Source organism: Lissotriton vulgaris, chromosome 11 (genome assembly GCF_964263255.1).
Source record: "Lissotriton vulgaris chromosome 11, aLisVul1.2, whole genome shotgun sequence".
NCBI classification, from domain to species: Eukaryota; Metazoa; Chordata; class Amphibia; order Caudata; family Salamandridae; genus Lissotriton; species Lissotriton vulgaris.
The window spans coordinates 560,140,471-560,162,352 of NC_141699.1; the positions used below are offsets into that span (position 1 = coordinate 560,140,471).

At 46.1% G+C, this 21,882-nt stretch overlaps 1 protein-coding gene across 9 annotated transcripts in view; it reads left to right on the forward strand.

Moving 5' to 3' along the window:
* The first annotated feature begins 5,996 nt into the window (after positions 1-5,996).
* Positions 5,997-21,882, forward strand: part of LETM2 (leucine zipper and EF-hand containing transmembrane protein 2) — a 309,166-nt gene continuing 293,280 nt past the window's right edge. For 5 of the 9 annotated variants that reach the window (XM_086943644.1, XM_086943646.1, XM_086943640.1 and 2 more), the window contains exon 1: positions 6,013-6,146. The gene's annotated coding sequence lies outside the window, so the exon portion shown is untranslated. Of the gene's footprint in view, positions 6,158-21,882 lie in introns of all 9 variants that reach the window. The other 4 variants (XM_086943641.1, XM_086943643.1, XM_086943645.1 and 1 more) reach the window with 3 other exon arrangements.

Sequence of the window (21,882 nt, forward strand, 5' to 3'; positions counted from 1 at the left end):
AATCCCTTCCGTTCAGTATCAAAGATGAGTGCTACCATATTGGGCTCTCAGAGGGTCCTCTAGAGATGTTGCTTCTGACATTGTCAGCGGTGCCTGTCTACCCCAAGCCGTAAGCCACTCACATGTAGGGAAAGGCGACAAGGTATGTAAGTCACTGTTACTTTTTCGTTTCCACTGCGCTCACTGCACTCCAATCCGGAGGCAACCTGTAGTCCAGGGGGGATCTTGCTGCAGAAATTCTGTGTTCGTGTACCCCCAGTGTGCAAGGAGTGCGTGCATGGGTTTTACTGATAAGGTCTGTTGGACCGCCATTGGACACGCGGAATAGGCTGCACGAGTAACAAAGAGGCCGCATTCAATTGGAGTATCCGCAAGTGGCCCTTTCAGCTGTGCTGTTGTTCCCTGCAGACGAGTGACATGGAGATCAGTCGGGCACCTGTGCCAGTGCAGGTCTCCAGTTTAGCACTGGTCAGTGCACGCGAGTTATTCAGTTTTCATGAGGCACGCATATTACCGCAGTGTGCGCCGACAAGGCGAATGGGGCACTGCCACAGTAATCTTATAGCGGTGTTCCTTTAAATATCCAAAAGGAGGGCTGCGTGAATCAAGTATGAGGTACCAGTGTTCGCAGCAAGGTAAATGCCACGCAAGCCCCGTGGGTATCGAAGGAGCAGCGCTTGTGCATCCTGTCAGTTAGTGATGTATGCAGGCAACCCGCAGTGCCCCGCGGCCGCGGGACAGGAGCAGGGGATACAAATTCTCCCCAGACCTCCAGTCTTCGATATGGGAGTGCGCAGGAGGTGTCAGGCGCATGCAGAGGCTTAGCTTATGTGCACTCACCACTACCTCTCTGCAGCACCGCGAGTCCCGGCCACATCAGGCAGGCGGCCTAGCTTCCACGTGGGCGCCTCGGCGCTTGCGTATCCTACTCCGCTCGCATTGTTTCCAGGCGCGCCAGGCCACGCCACCGGGTAACTTTGGAGGAGCCTCTGCAGAAGACAGCAGAGGTCAGGAGCCTATGCAACCACTCCAGTGGGTTACCGGGTCATGTACTTCACCCTGGTACAGTGGATTTTGTCCTAGGACCTCATGGGCAGGATAAATATACCGATTAGTGGACCGAGCTGCAGGAGCCTCACAGTAGTTCGGCCATATTGCTTGTGCGCCACCTTTTAAAGACTTTGCTGTGGTCACCAGCTGTGTGCAGCGCTTTATAAACAATACATACATACAGCACCTACAACAATCATTGCTGTCTCTGAGCCTTCCCGGTCACATCTCTCTCTCTCAGAAATGTAAGGTAAAAGAGAGGAAGTGTACAAGGAATGGATTAATTACGCCAGGCTTTCTACGCCGATGTGAAAGGGAAAGTTGCCATCTCTATACTCTAGTGTTAACTGGCAAACAAATACTTCATGTGACATATAAAGCACAGGCAACTGGAGGGTCCTGCTAGGTTATCAGGTACATACAAACATGGATAATAGAAACACAAAATTTGTTGTAGAGTGAGGCAGTGTACAGAACAAGAGGATAAATGAGGAATCTCTTTTATCCACTTGGTTGTTGTTTTTGTTTGTTATATTTTTTTTAAAAAAGCATCATTTTACTTTGTGTAACTTGTTTTTAACTGTGATACACATGTTGAATTTCCATGTATTAGTCTGTGTATTGATTGATTTTGTATATGCCTGTTGTCAAACTTTTTTAACAATTACAGAAAATTCTCCATGACACTGGTTAAATAAATAAGATTTATATGACATCGTTTAATTTATTTTCTTGTTCTGTACACTGCCTCACTCTACAACAAATGTTGTGTTTCTATTATCCATGTTTGTATGTACCTGATAACCTAGCAGGACCCTCCAGTTGCCTAGGTATTACTATTTTGATGAATATTGTGCCCTGACCTAGGAACTTGTAACTAGTCGCAGGGGGTCCCTTTCTTATTTAATCACATATAAAGCACAGACCATAGTTGTATGACAGTGAGATAATGACGGGCAAGCCACTGGGTTGTGAGATTATTGCCCATACCACTGTTGAAAGTTAATGTTATGCGCTGAAAGACTGGTTGTGACACATGTTGGATTCATTAAAACTAAATGAGGTGTTTCCGAGGTGGGGGGAAAAAAGCATATATTCAACTTTACATGAGTTCTTTGCTTACTCATTTATGACGGGGTGCATTGATGCGATTCAAAACCAGGAACAGAGATAGACAGGTTGATTCACTTAGCCACCCATTAATTTACCCACCCAGTCATCATCACACATGCCCATTACTAATTCAAGTAGCCATTCATCTTGCTACCCATCATCCATCCATGCTTGCATACATCTATCTACAGTTTCATCCAGCTGACCCACACTTCTACCTATTCATCCATGCACTCATTAATTGCTGCAGTGTTTTCTGCGCTGCTTGCCTATATCGCTTAAATTTTAAAGTTGAAACCAAGCACGTCTTCATTGGCGTTGATTTTTGGTTAGAAATGTTGAAATGGTTTCAGGATTTGCAGCCCCTGCACCCATAAAGAGAGCTGTAATGCTATGATGAAAGCCTTTTTGCTATAACTCTTACAGTAATGAATGTAATAGCTGGTGTGTGATCCCTTAGCTGAGCTGCCCCGTATAATACCAGGACAATTACACTGCAAACGTAGCTTCCTCACTTCCAAACTCTACGAATTATATTATCTCTTTCTGCCTTAGCCCCTTACCAGCAAACGCCTGAGGGAAAGACTTGTACTTAACATGAATTTTTTTTAAATATCTTGACTAAGAAGAAGATGAATCATAATGTAAGTTATTTTGGTGAATGCTATGTTTGGAAGTGGGGTAACTGGATGTGGCTTGGAGGGGAACGTGCAAAATGACATTCAAAAGTTAAAACCTTAACAAATCACAACTCCAGACATTTAAAGGGACTGATAACTGGAGTGTGGCTGGCCATTCGAAAAAAATGGGGAGGGGCTGTCCCACCTCCCCAACCTCGAGCATCTCATCCTTGCAAACCTCCCACTGATTCCTAATTAGAAAATAGCAGAATGACAACCCCATTAAACACAGGTGTTGCCCGGCCTAGCTCTCACTGCTTCAGTCTATTGAATGTGAGCAACTTTATTGAAAAATTAGCAGTAGTTCATTTTGAACATTATTGCATTACTCAAAGGTAATGTACGTGCCATTCCCACTTGGCTGACAGGCCTGAGGCCTAAACAAGAAAGTGTGCTAACAAGATCCCAGACAAATGACTTGCATGGCTCTAAGAGCCTGTGCATGAGCCAAGATTCAGTGCTTCCTTTCGCAGCCAAGGCAATCGAAAAGGCCGTCAACACTCAGCCAGCATACTTCATCAATGCCAACAACATCCTGGATACCTCCCAATCAACATTCCACAGCACCGAGACCGCCCATAACGCCGCCACAGACATATGCCCTCATCGGCTGAGGTTAAACGGCAGCCTTCATCCCCCTAGGCCTATTAGCAGTCTTCAACACTGTCTCCCACCGTACACTAACCAAAAGACTCCACGACGCCGGCATCCATGGAAAAGCCCTAGACTGGGTTTGCTCATTCCTCACAGGCAGAACACAGAGAATAAGACTCCCGCACTTCCTCTCCGAAACTACAGAGATCAGATGCGGAGTACCCCAAGGATCCTCCCTCATCCCCACCATCTTCAATGTTTACATGGCCCTCCCTTGCAGCCATTGTCAGAAATCATGGGCTCAACATCATCTCCTAAATCAATGACACCCAGCTCCTACTCGCCCTCACCAAGGCACCCAACATCACCAGGCACAACTTTCAAGAAGGGATGAAAGCCGTCTCAACCTGGATGAAGAACAGCTGCCTGAAACTCAACTCAGAGAAAACAGAAGTGCTCCATCCCCTCCGCATGGGATAACAACTAGTGGCCCCCTGCCCTCGGATACCCACCCACGACGTCAGACCATGCATGTAACCTCAGCATCATACTGGACACATCGCTAACTATGAATCGCCAGATCAAACCTGTCTCCTCCGCACTCTTCAACACCCTCTGCATACTCCATAAAACATTCAAATGGATTCCCCGACTCCAGAAAAACGCTCACTAACACCCTCATTACCAGAAGACAGAACTACGGCAACGTCCTCCAAGCCATAATCAACAAAAAAACTCCTCTGTAAACTCCAGAACGGGGCAGTCAGACCAATCCTCGACACAACCACATCACCCAGCACCTCCGTGATCTCCACTGGCTCCCCGTCAAAAGAAGAATAACTTTCAAGCTGTTCACACACGCCTACAAGGCCCTTCACAACATCGGATCACAATACCTCAACGACCGTCTCTCCCTCCATGCCCCAAGAGAAACCTCCGCTCAGGAAGACCTCTCCCTAGTCACCGTCCCACACTTCTACAGGAACAGAGCGGGTGAAAGTGCCTTCTTCTACCTCACAGCCAAGACCTGGAACGACCTCACCCTTCACCTCCGGCGAAGCCCGACACTGGGTGAGTAGTGCGCTCTACAAACCCCTTATTGATTGATAGGGCACAGTGTGGCAATGGTAAGGCAGGCAAAGGCTTGTTGGATAAAGAAAGAAATGGTGGTTGAAGGATCGCTTGCGAGATAAAAAATGCCTAATAAGCTGTATACTCAATTCTTCTATAAATGTGATACTGTGCGGTCTAAGTTTGTGGGATCCGGGAGGGCAACCAGGTGGGGGGTGGGGTGCGGCCTCTAAGGATTTATAAAGGCAATACCTAAACTGTCCAAGTTCTCTCCCTCCCTATGGTGCTCTACACCACGAGCCGGACAAGGAAAGGTTAGCCCGCTACCACTGACTGGGGACAGTCGTCCATGCACCTCCAGTCAACCATAGGTGTACATGCAACAGAGAATGGCCGTGGAAGGCACAGTGCTTAAATGGTTTGCCTCATTCCTCTCTGATAGATCCCAAATGATCAAGATAGTGAACAGTCTTTCGTCTCCATTGGCGGTAGGTCAAGGCATCCCTCAAGGTTCTACCATTTTATGTGGAGGACACTCAAATCTTCCTCAAGGTGTCTTCCGCACACGATCTCTCACTACTCAACTCTACTCAACTCTATTCACAACTGGATGTTAGTTCACCAACTCATTCTCAATCCCTCCCAACACTGAATTGCTTGCTTGCTGTGTTTGATATTGTGTTCTTGCCTTCTCTGGTTTTAACCTACCTCTTCTAGTCTCCTGTTTATTTGTGTAATGTTCTATTTTGTAACATTTCTCATGTAACGTAACGGGTTCTATTGTACTGCGCTCTGACACCTTCGTGTAAAGTCTGCGCGATATAAAAATGCATGAAATAAATAAATAATTAAATAAATGCAGCGGCCCCTGCTGGACTCCTTGACAATAAACAAGGCAGTCCACGTCTGAAACAGACAGTCACAGTCGGTCTCCAGACAACGCTTGGAGGACCACGGTCTAAGATTTACATGCTCCTCCACATATGGTCACAGTGACGACAAATAGCAGGCAGATGGCTCTTGCTGGTATCCCTGCCTTAAGCCCGGCAAACCTTTTCCCCATCCCATTTGGTTCAACTCACTGCCACCTCCCGCCAGGTCGTAGACCACTGATATGTCCACTGCCATGCATCTCTCAGGCGTGACAACAACACGGCGCATCCTTGGCTACAATTGCTGACACCATCGCCCAAGTGTCCTCTCCAGGCTGCTTACAAGCCGCTGCCGGGTCACAGTTGTGCTTTGTCTGCTGGCTGCTTTCTTCAATACACAAGCTTCCATACGCCTGTGCCAGTGTACGGCTTTCTGCAGTACTATACTGTGTAAGATTCACCTGAACTAAAAGCGAAAATCTAAATCACATTCTGAAAAAGTTCAGATATAGAATACCGGCCCAATTGCGACAGAAACATCACTTCCGGGCAATATCAAGTGACCTTTTCCGGGTCGATTTAGATTTCTTTTCCGGGGCCGGTCCCGAGTTCAACCAATTGCAAGACTTATAGTGCGACACAGTCCCGAGCCCCCTCCTAGATTCGTAACATGTCAACAAGATTCTTACTGCTGTCGTTTACTGAGCCCCTAAGAGTCGAAAGCGAGACAGAGGATTTTTTAAGATCCTCCGTCTGGAGGCGGGAGGTAAGGCTCAGGTATGGGACTCTCCCGCCTCAATCGGGTGGGTTAGTTTGTGTGCATAATTTTGTCGATATTTAGAATTTTTTACCGCCTTTGGTGAATTGGACTGTAATCCGTTAAAAAACAGACTTTCCAGCTGACATGGAGGTTGTAACTTGTAAAGCAACCTGAAAGATCCCAGTTTAGATGAACTGAGGTTGGCTGTAATGTATTTTATTTTGCTTTCCTTGTTTCCGATCAGTTATATTTGTTTATCACTGTGTGATTGCGGTCGTGAAAATAGCCATCCAATGTTTTGTGTTTAGATTTACTAAATGTATGAACTTTATCCCAATACATGTTTCCATCTTGTTTAACTCCGTAGAGCATTTTTTGCTATTCTGAATCTGTGTTGTTTTTCTATATATATGAGAATACACCCTATTAGGACTTTTAATGTGGCAGGCTTAAATGGGTTCACAGTCGTTCACAATTTTATCATACACAGCATTCCATTTATGAATCTCCCTCGCCTCTGTTCAGGCTGACATCTTACATTTATATACAGCCGAGGAATAGCCTTCATTTTTGCCTTTGAGTTGCAGCGCTAGACTTAATGGACTTCAGCCGACATCTCAGAACACAGGAAAGTGGGAGATTTGAGAAAAAAAATTATCGCGGATATGCATTTTCCAATTGACTTCTCTGGAAGCACATGCAATTTCGGCGGGAGACCGTTAAACCCATTTTGGCTTTAAAAACAATCGGCAGTCTCCCGTCTGAATCCGGTCGGTTGGCATGTATGCTTCAATGGAGCCTCAAAACCTACCTCCATGCACGGCCCTCTCGTCTCACTCTTTCCCAGGCCCCTCAGTACAGTTTGAGGTATTTCACCTGTACACTGACCAGAATTGTTGAACTTCCCCTTCTTACACGTTAGTAGCATCTCCTTCTTCATTACCTCGCCTTCTGAATCTTAGTCGAGACTGTACTTCGTTTCTCTGCAGTCTTGTTCAGGCATAGTTACCCAAGTGGAGTTAGATACGTTCGCCACCTCGGATTGCATGTACACTCAATAGGCTTTGATACATCAGTTTCTTGACTGCTGTCATAATCCTGTTCTTGATGTTTCTAGGGTACCCAGAAGAGAAATGTTACCGTTTTCCTAAACGCTTTGAGGTGTCAAATCAGCACCCACAGCCAGAGTGTTCGTATTAATTACCTTCTGGAATCTTGTAACACACACAAATTATATTCGATATTTTATTATTTGTTGTCCCTGCTTTCCTAGACCCTTTAATCACTTGAAAAAGCTTTGTGAACTTCTGCCATGACCCAGCCCACAGAAGCCAGTATTTTCTAAAATCAAACAAACACACACCCACACCTTTTTCTTCTCTCTTGCTCCTATTCTCTTCCATGGATACCTTTACTTTTCCTTTGAACCATTCGTCCTGGGGATAGACTCCTTTCTGTTTTCTACTCCACATAACTCAAATAGTGAATGTCTTATTGTAGAATTTGAACTCTTCATGTAAGCTACCAACCCTTTCCGCAATTCGTCCTTACCTGGTAATCCATTCACCCTATCAATCCATTTAAGAACACTCTTTGGTCGTCTTGTTTGTAAAGTACGCTTCTTCACATTGCAAAGGGGGTCGTTCCCACCTTTGCATTGGTTGAGTAAGCATTTTTAAAATGTTGTCATTATTGTAGCATTTAGCTCACTCCGAATTAATCTTTCCACCTCCAAATCCACCCAGGGCTACTGAAAATCCTGCTGAATCCATAGTCTTTACCCCCAAATGACCATCATGCCCTAATTCCATAAGCCATTTCCTCAAAGTAATAGGCTGCACCAACATTGTACCACTGAAGAGCAATGCATCCTTCACACTCAATTCTTTCTTCAGATTCCAGAAAGGTCCAACACGGTCCGTTGTCTCCTCAATCCAACCCATTTCAGCTTAACCAAAACCTCACATATTGTATAATCGTATCTGCTCATGATGACATATCGGATGATGGGCAAAATCAATAGTGGTGAAAATGTTGACTCTCACAACATGGAAAGCAGTTCTGACATATTTTGGAGGGAATATACATCTACATTGACCTATTTGTTCAGGGATTTTAAATCAACTCGGAGACATATCTCACCAACAGGAGCCAACCGTTCAGCCACACCTCCCCCCAACTAGACTAGTAGATCCCATTGTACACAATTTCTCAAATTAAGGCCTCACAGCATCATGTACTCCTACAGGCAACATCCTCACCCGTGACCCAACTGGGACTGCATTTTTTATTAACGTGATGTTATGGCTATAGGACACCCAAGGTCTTCTTTAATAACTTTCAGGTTTAATGCAACCTTCCTTAGTAACATGCATTTGCACCTTTAGATCAACATGAGGGTCAAGAAACACACCTAATTCCTTATGATGAGGGCAACCAAGGATATTTTCACCCTTTAAAGACACATATACGTTGACCACAATATTATTTTTTAATTCCACAGTCTCTTCAAAATACCCCTTAATTTAGATCTAGTGACCCCCCACCCAAGAGGCTTCATGCCCATCTTCCTTAGCATAATGTTCTTTCAAAACGAAATCTGCCAGTCTTCTCTGAAATTATGGTAATATGTGAGCAGGATTCGAAGATCATCTCCAAAAGTTTACGTTCCATGATCACATAATGCATGAGATTACCACCATTGTTACTACACAATTTGTAAAACAACCAATTGCACACATCCTTCACACGTTTTCTTTTTATTGTAATCTGCATCACCTCACAAAATATCCATGCTTACCATAGGCATTTTAGCGCAGGACAATCTTTCCTGTTAATAACAGAAACCCACTCCTTTAAAATTCAACTCTCTCCTTAATGCCACTACTATAGTTCTCCTTTACCGGACTCATACCTATTCTCAGCTTACTTTCTCTTTTGATCTCTTCAGCACACAACACACCATCTCCCTTTTCACTACCATTAATACCTCAGTTAGCTGATGATCAACCTTCAATCACAGTTCTTCAGACAATTTGTCATTATTACAATTCATAAGAAACCAAGCCTGGATGTTTTAATCCGTCTGCCCCCCAAACTTACAAAACTCCTCCAATTTTCTTAAACTCTTGTGATTTCTTTTCACCTTGAACTCTTGCTACAGTGTTTTCTTTTTACGATGGTTCTGACTTTTGGAAGATAATCTATATGAAGTTTCTTTACACTAATGTTAACATCATTCATCCCTTATGCTTCATATTGTTGGAAATCTGGCTAATTGTCGAACACTTCCTTCCATGCAGGTCTCAAATAATATAATATTAATGAAAGCTTCCTTTCCATTGTCCTGTTTGTTGCGCACATTGTTCTGGAGGTAAACATTTTTTTCCAATTTCGCCTGTTAAATGGGTTGCTCTCTTGGATAGCTCAGGAAGAAGTTGTTATATTTCGCATTGCCTACTATGTAGATACATATACAAAATCATAGCAAAACTATTAAATGGTAACAGAACAAACAATTCTCACTTCCATTACATTTTGGAAACTGAAATTATAACCCTAATGTGTGTAGACATTATGATCTATTACTTTGGAGCCTTGGCGTAATATAAAAGTTAAAAGCCAAATGAGAAGACCTTTTCTTTCCACTGCACATTTAACACTTTCAGCAATTACAAACTGATAAAGTTGACTGTTTAGCAAGTCAATATGTAGTTCCTGTATCTAATCGAGACTCCGAATACCTGTCAATTCTTTTTTCAAATTAGCCTAGTGGAGCTCTTGTTTGTCTGCTTGTTACTGATTTGCCACTATATCATAGATGGGATGATGTGTTTCTGTGTGTGAACTTTCTTCTGTTGGGATGTCTGTTACCCAAAAGTCCTTCAGCGCATCCGACAGACCGAACTATTTCAGCTAGGCTCCTACTGTACTCAGCGCCACTGTGAAAAGGCGTGTCTGAAACCAAAGGTGTCTCCATATTCAGTCAGCTAGTTCAACCAACCACGCAGAAGTAATGATGTCTACCTGTACATTATTTTTCCGTGTTAAACTCTAGATGTCAGAGCGTTTCCTGATGTTTACCTTATCCACGGCTTCTTCAGTTATTCTCCTTATTTACAACAACCCAATAAGGCTCCCTTAAGTCTGAGACAAAATCTATAAAAGAGTAACTGTGCACAAATAGATACACAAAACATCTGCATACAATATTTATTACATTTATTATAATCATGTAAAATTTATCAAACATAAAAGACAAGACCATACATTGACACATTCCATAAAAAATCCTACTAAAATTACATCAATATTTATCATTGCACTTTTTATAATAGATCATACGATCATGAATCCATGTACTTAAAATTTCCATAATCAAATGTGATAGAAAATGTGTAAAGAATGTTCGACTCATTTTGGTGGTTAATTAAGACAACCTTTTTCAGGATCAATAAAATCTTTTTCAACACATCCTGCAAGAGCACAAAAACACACACTATAAAACTAGCACAAAACACAACACCAATGGATTTGACAATATTTTACATATTCCTTTTAAACATTTTCTTAAACAATATTTTTACACAGTACATTAAAAAAACAACTTCACCCTTCACCTCAAGAGCAAGATGAAGAGTTTAAAAAAAACTGGAGAAGAGGGGGTCTCAGTGGAAAATAGGGTTATAATCACATTTCATTTTCCAACACATTCATCAATTCTATGATCTGGCTCGCCATCCTGTTTTATAACTGTGATATTAATCAACAGTCTGTAAACCCCATACCAAAACCAGTTAAGCATTTGTCTAAATGTACTTTTGCCATTCATAACCTTGTGCCGAATGTTACAATTCAAAATAAAAGGGGTTCCTCGTAAGTACTAGACTCCACCATTACTGAAGGTTAAAGGCCTTGTATATCTGTTCATCATTGAATGAATAGGCTGCTAAAAAAATTCCTTTGCTACCCAAGGACCTCTGCTCTGTAAACTACAAACGCATGTAACCTTTAGTTCTCCTTGATTATTAAAAGGGCTTAACAAAGCTATTTCAACACGCAGCACCCACCTACTAAACCGCTATGTTTATATGAAATTCCGGAGTATGTGTAAAATCAGAGCGAATGACAAAAAAACTTTCCTATAGAGAAGAATACAAATGGCAATGTATAAGAGTTTTGTGGCCCATGGGTCTGTACAAATTCATGTGTGCCAAATATTGGTCTTCTGTATCTTAAATTATTGGCAGAAATTAATATAGTGATTCTCCTTTAACTTTATACTATTCAATGGATGACGCGCTGTAGGAACGCCCAACCTTATAGCTGTATGTTGCTACAAAACACTACAATGATAAATATGGAAGGAACGCTGATATCCCAATTAATTTTTCAAACTGTCCTAAAACCGGTTAAGAGAACCAACTCAATCAATCAATCAATCAGAGTACTTTTAAAGCGCGCTACTTACCCGTGAGGGTCTCAAGGTGCTATGGGGAGGGGTGGTGCTGCTACTGCTCGAAGAGCCAGGTCTTGAGGAGTCTTCTGAAGGCGAGTAGGTCTTGGGTCTGCGGTATGTGGGTAGGGAGGGTGTTCCAGGTCATGGCGGCGAGGTAGGAGAAGGATCTGCCACCGGAGGTCGTTCGTTGGATGCGGGGGACCGCGGAGAGGGCGAGGCTGGCGGAGCTGGCGGGTGGGGGTGTAGAAGCTGAGTCTGCTGTTCAGGTAGGCTGGTCCGGCATTGTGGAGTGCTTTGTGTGCATGGGTGAGGAGCTTGAAGGTGATCCTCTTGTCGACGGGGAGCCAGTGTAGGTCTCTCAGGTGGGGGGTGATGTGGCTGCGGCGGGGGACTTTGACGATCAGTCGGGTGGAGGTGTTTGGATGGGATTCCTGCGTAGAGAGCTTTGCCATAGTCCAGTCTTGTGCTGACGAGGGCCTGTGTCACCGTTCTTCTTGTTTCGGTCGGGATCCACTTGTAGATCCTGCGGAGCATGCGGAGGGTGTTGTAGCAGGAGGAGGAGACGGCGTTGACCTGCTTAGACATGGAGAGTGAGGAGTCTAGGATGAATCCTAGGTTGCGTGCATGGTCAGTGGGTGTTGGTGCTGTTCCCAGTGTGGTCGGCCACCAGGAGTCATCCCAGGCTGAGGGGGTGGGTCCGAGGGAGTTCAGCTTCAGACGGCTGCTCCTCATCCAGTCGGGGACGGCCTTCATTCCCTCGTGGAGGTTGGTTTTGGCGGTGTGTGGCTCCTTGGTGAGAGAGAGGATGAGCTGGGTGTCGTCGGGGTAGGAGATGATGTTGAGGTTGTGATGGCGAGCCACTTGTGCAAGGGGGGCCATGTAGACGTTGAACAGCATCGGGTTGAGAGATGAGCCCTGGGGGACACCGCAGATGATGTCGGTGGCTTCGGATCGGAAGGGTGGGAGGCGGACGCTCTGGGTTCTGCCGGAGAGGAAGGACATGGTCCAGTCAAGGGCCTTCTCTTGGATTCCGGCTTCTAGGAGGCGTGTCTTTAGAGTGCGATGGCAGACCGTGTTGAAGGCGGCTGACAGGTCCAGGAGCATGAGGGCTGATGTTTCGCTGTTGTCTAGTTGGCGCCTGATGTTGTCTGTGGCGGCGATGAGGGCTGTCTCGGTGCTGTGGTTTCGTCTGAATCCGGACTGGGACGGATCCAATATGTTGTGGTCTTCCAGGTGGCGGGCCAATTGCATGTTGACGATGTTCTCTATGACCTTTGCCGGGAACTGGAGCAGGGAAATGGGCCGGAAGTTCTTGAGGTCCTTGGGCTCCGCCTTGGGCTTCTTGAAGAGGGCGTTGATTTCGGCGTGCTTCCAGCTTTCCGGGAATGTCGCTGTTTCGAAGGAGATGTTGATGACCTTCCATAGTTGGGGTGCGATGACTGCGTCTGCTTTGTTGAATACGTGGTGTGGGCATGGGTCTGACGGAGATCCTGAGTGGATGGAGTTCATGACCTTGCGTGTCTCGTCGTCGTTGACGTTGGACCAGGAGGTCAGGCGGTTGGCGCTGGTAGTGTTCACTGAGGGGGTGGAGTCTGGCGTAGTCGGGGTGGTCGTGGTGTTGAAGCTGTAGTGGGTGTCGGTGATCTTGCGGTGGAAGAAGATGGCTAGTGAGTCGCACAGTTCTTGTGAGGGCGGGATGTCGTTGGCGTTGGCGTTGGAGAGTTCCTTTACGATGCTGAAGAGCTCCTTGCTGTCATGTGCGTTGTTATCCGAGCGGTCTTTGAAGGAGGATCTCTTGGCTAATCTGATGAGGTGGTGATGTCTGCGGGTGGCATCCTTGTGGGCTGCGTAGTTGTCCGGTGTACGTTCGTGGAGCCATATCTTCTTCAGTTATCGGCATGCTCGTTTGGAGGTCTGGAGCTCGTTGGTGAACCAGGTGGCTCTCTTGCTGGCGTGGCTGTTGGAGGGTTTCTTGAGCGGGTCGAGGGTGTTGGCGCAGTCGTCGATCCACTGTCTGAGGTTGCAGGCTGCGGGGGGCTGGGTTGGTGGGGTCGGCGGGTGGGTTCTGGGCGAGGGTGGTGATCAGCTGGTCTTCGGTGACTTTGCTCCAGCAGCGGCGAGGCAGTTGTTGGGTGCGGTGGTGTGTGGTTGGTTTCTTGAAGGTGAAATGGATGCAGCGGTGGTTGGTCCAGTGGAGTTCGGTGGTGTGGTCAAAGGCGACATGGGTGCCTGTGGAGAAAACTGGGTCCAGCGTGTGGCCGGCGGCGTAGGTGGGTGCGTTGACGAGTTGTCTGAGGCCGAGGTTGTCGATCAGGGTGGCGGAGTTGGCGTGGTTGTTGTTCTCGAGGTGAAAGTTCAGGTCCCTGAGGAAGATGTAGTCCGTGGAGGCGAGTGCGTGGGTGCTGGTGAGGTCGGCGTTGGAGTCGCTGAACTGAGCACGGGGTCCGGGGGGTCTGTAGATTAGTGTTCCTCTGAGGGTGGTGTTGGGGTTGGTGTGGCTCCGAAAGTGGAGTTGTTTGGCGGTGTTCAGGATGTCGTCTGCGTGGGTGGCGACCTTGAGGGTGGACTTGTGGACGATGGCTATTCCTCCTCCGATTCCGTTTGGGCGATCCCTGTGGGTGATCGTGTAGCCGTCCGGGACGGCTATGGCGATGTCGGGCGCTGAGGAGTCGTTCCACCAGGTCTCAGTCAGGAAGGCCACGTCTGGGGAGGAGGTGTTGAGCAGATCCCAGAGCTCGACGGTATGTTTGCGTGCGGAGCGTGTGTTGAGGAGTATGCAGCGGAGGTGGTTGGGTCCAGACCTTGAAGGTTTGGTGGCTCTGTCGCAGGTGAAGCTGCAGGTGCGGCAGGAGAAGGGTCCGTGGGTCCGTTTCGGGGCGGCCTGGAAGCAAGTGTGGTTTAGTCCGGCTTTGTTTTGCGTGGAGGGTGCTGGCGTCGTAGTGGAGTCTGGTGTTGTGGCGTTCGTGGGGTCCAGGGGTTCTGGCGCTGGGCGCGGTCCAGGCGCGGACGGGCGCAGACTGGCTTGCCTTAGGCGCGCCTTCGGCGTGCCAGTAGCACGCGTCTGCTGCGCGGCTGTGCAGCGTCCCGGCATATATGGGGAGGTGGGCGGGAGGAGCAGCTGGGAGGCGGGAGCAGCGAGTGGGCAGGGGGCGGGGCCGCAGGGGGCACAGCGGCGAGGAAACAGTGGTACAGAAAGCAAAATGGGGCACAAGGGGGGGGAAACGAGTGGCACAGAGCAGAAAACGAGGCACGAAGAGGGGAAAACAGTGGTACAGAAGGCAAAATGAGGCACAAGGGGGGGGAAACGAGTGGCACAGAGCAGAAAACAAGGCACAAAGAGGCGGAAACAGTGGTAGAATTTTCTGTCTTGCAGCTTCCCTCGCTCCACTATAAGCACAGCTGCTCATTGCTCCACCATAGTCCAACAATAAAGAAAGCCTCAACAAACCAGCACGCTAGGTAAACGCTCAGGCCGTGTACCAATTGGGTTCCACTCAACTGTGCGGCCTTCACTACAAAGGGGATGTATTTGAATTCTACCCATCCGATTTCCACACGTAACTTCCTGTTAAGCCAAAAATACCAATCACTATAGGATGAGCACCAAATGGCAGCGCCATCTTTGAATTATTCAAATCTTATCTTGTATCTATATGAATAATTAAAAGATATTGGCCTTCTAGTCATAAGTTTGCAATTGGAGCAGCAATGGCATTGCCCAAAAAAACCCAGCAAACCTACTCTGTTAATATTTATGGAATATTATAAAGTTTCACTTAAAAATTTTATTATAATATCTACATACTGCACTAATTTAATTTAAGCCTTATCTCCAACCTATTCAAATTTACGACAACATATCGGGTGTAAAGCTAATCTATCAACAGGGACGTGGCTTCGCCTGGCTGCAAGATAGCTGCACCTTGAGTGGGCTCTGACGGCCAAGCAATGAAATCTGACAATATCCGGCAGTCTGAAGGCACTAAAACGCACTGGCAAAGAAGATTGGTAATCCCTATGTAGCGCCGTAGCTGATGGTTTGATCCGGCACCTGACTCCGACACATTTTATGCTGCAGCGCTGCATGATGCCAAGGGAAGAAGCGACCTAACAAGTGGCCTACAGGGGAAAGAGCGGGCGAGGGGAAAGTGCGTGACTGAGAGGAGGAGGCCCGTATGGGGGTGAGCTGATTAGAGAATTTTCCCTTGACGATAAAACAGCCACACCTTTTAGAAATGTACCATCAATCGCTGACGATGGGACGACTCCCACCCTCGCTGTGGCATTCCTAAAGCCCGACAAACCTGCTGATCTATGCGATTCGTACCCTATCATTAATTAATATCGACAATAAGCTCTACAAGGTGCCGTTGACGAACCACCTGCTGCCTCTTTTACCAATAAATGTCTGCCCGGACCAGTCCGGCTTCATTCCTGGACGTGCCACATCGCATAATCTCTGTACTATCTTTGTGATTAATCATCCCCTACACCCAGACATACCAGTGGTGGCTGCATTATTGGATGCAGCTATACGCATTATGTGCTCAGACACAGCTTTTGCATTCTTGGTTTCATCCTACCCCTTTCCAGCCACACTTAGCGATCGAGCACAATCAAACAGTACCACTGCCACCGAAAACCATGGTGTTCCAACTCTATAAAGCACCTAAAGATTGCGGGACAAAGGAGCAGCCAGACTTGTGGCATTAAGAAAGTCATGGATCTATGCCCAGAGGGCGAATTTGCACCCAGCCTTGCCGTCATGGGTGCAGGATCGCTGGCATTATCTGATGCACTGCTATATTACCAGATCAGAACACACTGGTGTGAGATATTCAACACATTCCCCGCTTACAGCGTTAGAATACATACACACAACTGCTTCACAGCGCAAACTTACAGCCTGGCTATACATATTGACACAATGCATCTGTGATTAACACTTCGGTCCCCAGTTGGCCTGGGAAAAGGAACTGCACTCTGCGATAGCAGATACACAATGGCAATATTGCTGTGCTCAAATAGAGAAACTGTCTCTCAATTACAGACTGCGACTGATACACTTAAACTATCTGCTCTGAACATACTGTACACCAAAACAACTTCACAGAATAGGATTAACAGCAGACCTGCAATGCTTGCGCTGCCATTGGTCGGAGGCCACTTTCTTGCACCTACTGTGGTCCTGCCCTAGGATAGCAGCCTCCTGGGCGGCAGTGTGCTTTGCGGTGAGTACTATCATCAGAGAGACACTTCTGCCAGACCCTACCGTTTTCCTTTTGGGCTTCGTGGGGAAAGTCCCAGTGGGATTTCGCCGACTCACTGCAGTGTTGTTGCTACTAGCTAAGCGCAGGGTGGCGATGCACTGGGGGAGGCAGCCAGTTTCGACGGCGCAGGCCTGGGTTGCGGACATTTCATACTGCAGGAGCTGCTGACAGCATATTGGGATATGATGCTCCTAGCTACACGACATAAAGATATTTGGGACCCTTTCATGGCTTACATCAGACAGGGCGACAAACACGCTCTCCAGATAAAGGGCTGCAAGAGTCTGAACTGCTACTGGCCAGGTTGGATATCATGAACGGAAAGAAGCGAAGCCGACAGAATGGTTAAATGCTGCTACAAAATGCAAACTGGATGGACATGAAAATGCCTTCTTATATTGTATACAACTCCGCTCCTTGGTTCAACGATACTTTAAAAAACCCCTGTGCCTCATAAAATTTGGAAGGAATTTGAGAAAGAACTTTTCCCTTCACTCCATCTAATATTTAATCAATCTCTTGTGACTGGTACTGTCCCAGCTCAATGGAGGCGGGCGTTAGTATCTCCTTTACTATTGACCCATCTCCCTGCTACCGTTCCCAGCCAAGATTGTTGAACGTTTAGTTACCAACACCCTCTCCAACCATCTGGAATGTCATCAACTACTAGATGTTGATCAATTTGGCTTCCGGCCTGCCCACGGAACCGAAACTGCCCTAATCACCGCTATGGACGTGCTTCAGAGACGTGCAGACAGAAGGCAGGCAGCGTTTCTGATCCTGCTTGACATGTCTGCTGCCTTTGATACGGTGAACCATAAGATTCTGCTGAAGCGGCTGTTTGAGGTGGGAGTAAGAGGGTCTGCGCTGCAGTGGTTTCACTCATTCCTGCAGGATAGGCAGCAGGCGGTGTCTATCCCCCCCCCTTTTCAGTCAGCTTTTATTCTGATTTCGCATGGGGTTCCCCAGGGCTCAGCAATTAGCCCAATCCTTTTTAACCTTTATCTCAGACCTCTGATTACACTCATAAAAAGCTTCAATATTAAGATTGTCAACTACGCTGACGACACGCAGATGATCGTCTCCTTGGAAGGAGAGGACTCTACATCTGTGGAGGTTTTCCACAACTGCCTGCGTGATATGTCTCGTTGGCTAAAGGACAACTCCCTCCAGATTAACGCGGGGAAGACGGAGGTGCTCTTTAGCGCCGGAACTAAGATTTCCCGGCCATTTCCAGATAACTTCTGGCCCCCGGAAACAGGGACCACAGTGGGCCGGTGGAATCAGTTTGCAATTTAGGGGTCATTCTGGATCACAGGCTCAGTATGGAGACGCATATACAAAAGACGACTGCCTGTTGTTTTGCCATCCTTCGCTCCCTAAGGAAGGTCCTGCCTCTCTTACCTACCCATGCTCGTGCCCAAGTGGTAAGGTGTACCATCCTCAGCAGACTGGACTATTGTAATGCCCTTCTGCTAGGATCCCCTGGGTTCCTGCTGGATAGGCTCCAAAGGGTCCAATCAGCAGCTGCTAAACTGGCCTTGGGGCTTCCGAGAAGAGCACAAGGGCCGTCCTCTCTGGGCAAACTACACTGGTTACCGGTGAGACAGAGGATACAATTCAAGGCCCTTTGTATAGTCTTTAGGGCTCTTCATGGAATTGGCCCTGCTTCCTTACAATCGAAATTTGCCTGGTATACTCCAACTAGGCAGCTTCGTTCTTCTGAGGCCAAGCTGGCAGTGGTTCCCAGATTCAGGAAAGTCGGAGCCGGAGGCAGATCCTTCGAGGTAGCAGCTGCCAAACTCTGGAATACGCTCCCGGCCGAGATTAGGCATATTACTGAACTTCTCCCATTCAGGAGAAGGATTAAAACCTGGTTATTTCCCACGATAACCGCCTGATATCACACTCCTGTGATCACTTCCATTTTCATCTGATCTAGTCAGTGCCAGGATGCCTGCAATGGTGGTAGTGCGCTTAATAAATTCCTAAAATAAAATAAAATAAATAATAAATAAAATAAAAATAACATGCACAAAGACACTCTGTAAAGTCGCTCTGTGTGGCTGTGCTGGGGGTGGAGTTACTACAGTTGAAAATCAATAAAGAAAAATAAAAAAGATTAAAAGTTAATCTATAAAAACCAAGATAACTATTATGATAGGGGAATTAAATAGAAACCCGACTGAGGGCCATAAAAACTGCGTTATCAATGATCAGTTAATGCACCTAAAATTAAAGAGCATATAATGCAAAAAATCTACTTAAAAAAAAAAAAGAATATTTTATTGAAAATCAGCTGTGTATACAAATAAGCGGCTTTGCTCATTACACATATGGTATTGGCATCAAAAGACATAATATTGTTAAATCGTATACTCATCAAGTGACAAGTTAAATATACATTTGCCCACCGCCAGAGCAGCTGACATCAATTACCTTATTTCGGTACGTTCTAACAGCTGATATAAAAGTGGGAAAGGAGGAGGAGGAGGAGGAAGAAGGAAAAAGAGGAAAAAAAGGGAGGGTAGCCGGTCTCCTCTTAGTTGCAGAGCTCTAGTGCTATGTGATAGTCACCCATCCTATGCGGCTTTCCACCCAAAATCCTGCTTACATGTACTGGTCCGAGGGGGGAGGACCACTCATGCTGTTCACTCATACGGAGATATCTCTGCAGCGGTTCCCAGATATCTCTGGGGTGTGTCCGTGCTGGCATGAGTTCCCAGTATGTGGATAGCTGTCCGTTACAGAACACAGCATCTTTGAGCCAGTCTGGCCTACTTGGGGCCTGCCAGCGACTCCAGCACATAACAATTATACGCTTACCAACAACAGATACTCCACTACCATATACTCACCTGGGCCCATGAACACACACAATTGAGTAAACCGCTGGAGTCATAATTTTCCACAGTTTTCAAGATTAGTTATTTAATACTCCTAACTAACCTTTCACTGATCAAGTAGTCCTTTCCCGCTGGTCGATGGACCATTAGTTGAACTAGTTGATGGTGAAAAATAACATAAATTAACTGGTTCTTTTATTCAATATAAATAACCACAGACTCTGGAAAGTTTTAAATCTTTATCTAAATTTCAAACGCATGTGAACCATCTCAAATACACAGTGTAGTCACCATCATTCTTAGGAGAGAAAATTTAATTAATCATCAAACACATACTTTGGACTCATGCAATGATCAATGCTCAGAAAGGGAGAGGACAGAGAGAAAAGAAGATCTGCAAATAGCGTGAAAATATAATTACCAAGAATAGTGTGAAGACCAACCCCCTGGCCAAAGGGCTGGTAAGGGTTCCCCGGGATAGATCAGGTGACAAAGACTTCAGGACAGGATAGTTGACCTCTCTAGAATACCGACGATTGCGTCGCACCCCTCTGTGACACTCTCTTCCTCCTCTATTCTTCTGCGATCTTCTTATCTGACCCAATTAAATTAGGATAGAAAGGTTCTTTTTCAAGTTCTGCATTCGATTCTTCATCAGCATTTCACAGCATCTCTCCCAGCAGCAACTCCTGCAGCAATAACAACATCCCAAAATCTCTCTTCAGCAATTCGTCATCTCCCGAACTAACTAACTAACTAAAGCTATTCTCAATTATACCTTTCGTTCTTCATGTACCACCCACTAAAGTTTCAATATCGTAAAAATACGAAATCTAATTGGTCAGGCAAGGTTGGGAAGATCATCACACCATGCTTACATGTCATCTAAATCAGTTTGACTATTGTTCACAAACCCATCCCTTTAATTTTTATTCATTTTATTTCACACCCGCATTCACATTTATTTGCAACATTATTATAATAGTCTGAATACAAGTCCACATTGTTGAACTTTTCACCGTCCGTTCCCAGGGTATTACACTTTGCGACCTTGGCTCCCGTTCAACATCCACATCATCATTCCGGGTTAACTTTCAGTGAACATGCGCAGTCGTCACGTGACTCAACTTCATTCAGTTACACATGAGAGGCCCAAATACGCACTAGTGATAAAGTAAAAAAACAGATGTTACTTCACAAATAAATGGTCGCACTGTATACCACACACCTCTACTCTATCCCAGTTTATTTATTAGACGTATCCCCACGTTAGCTTTAGTAAAAACCACTCAATTTAGTTCAAACAAGCAGATGTCATGCACTTGAGTCTTCAAGACTCATTTTTAGTGTCTTCTGCTCATGTGCAAGAATTTCCCTCCAAGCGATAGCTCGTCATACTACGTAGATGCAGATGACGCATGCGCAGTAAAGATTTCCCGTTAAAAGCGGTTTCAGTCCTTCGTTTGTTATTCTCGTTAGTAAACACATAAGCAAGCTTCACTAACCCGCATATTCATGTGGTGCACATTAGTTTTACACATAACAATTTGAATAACTTGTTAGTGAGCCACTCTGGCGTGCTGTATAGCCTATGCAAAAACTTAAAATGAATCAGGCGCAGCCTATAGTTGGAGGATAACTCATGAGCCTGTGCGCAGCAAAACCTCCACTGTTCCTCCGTTATGGGAGTGCCCAACTGTACCTACCACTCCTGTCACGCCTCAGAAACATAGACCAGAGCTGTGTGCTGCATTTAGTCGTGTGATTAGCCTACTGAGTGAGGGGTTAGTCAGAAAGTCCTCCAGCACCTGGAACCTGGGGTTGGGATGCACTGCAGGAAGGAGGCAAAGTATGCACGCAGGGCTGTGCAAAGCTGATATGTCAGTCTATCCAGTGCATCCACCCCTTTCCTCTCGAGCACTATGTCCTGCTCCACAAATGTGTCCTCTGGAAATGCATCTTCTATCGGGACAAGTCAGAACTTTTTTTAACCTAGTGCAAGCCCTCGCGTCAGTCGTGAATGGAACATGGGATTTCTTAGTAGTGGTATAGAAGATGCATGTAACATCTCTAGTCGGGCCCTGCGTCTCAATCTGTGCCAGACCCAAATTGTACAGCCAGTCGTGTCCACCCCGCACGAGGTTAATAATTGTTTGTGGTCAACGACG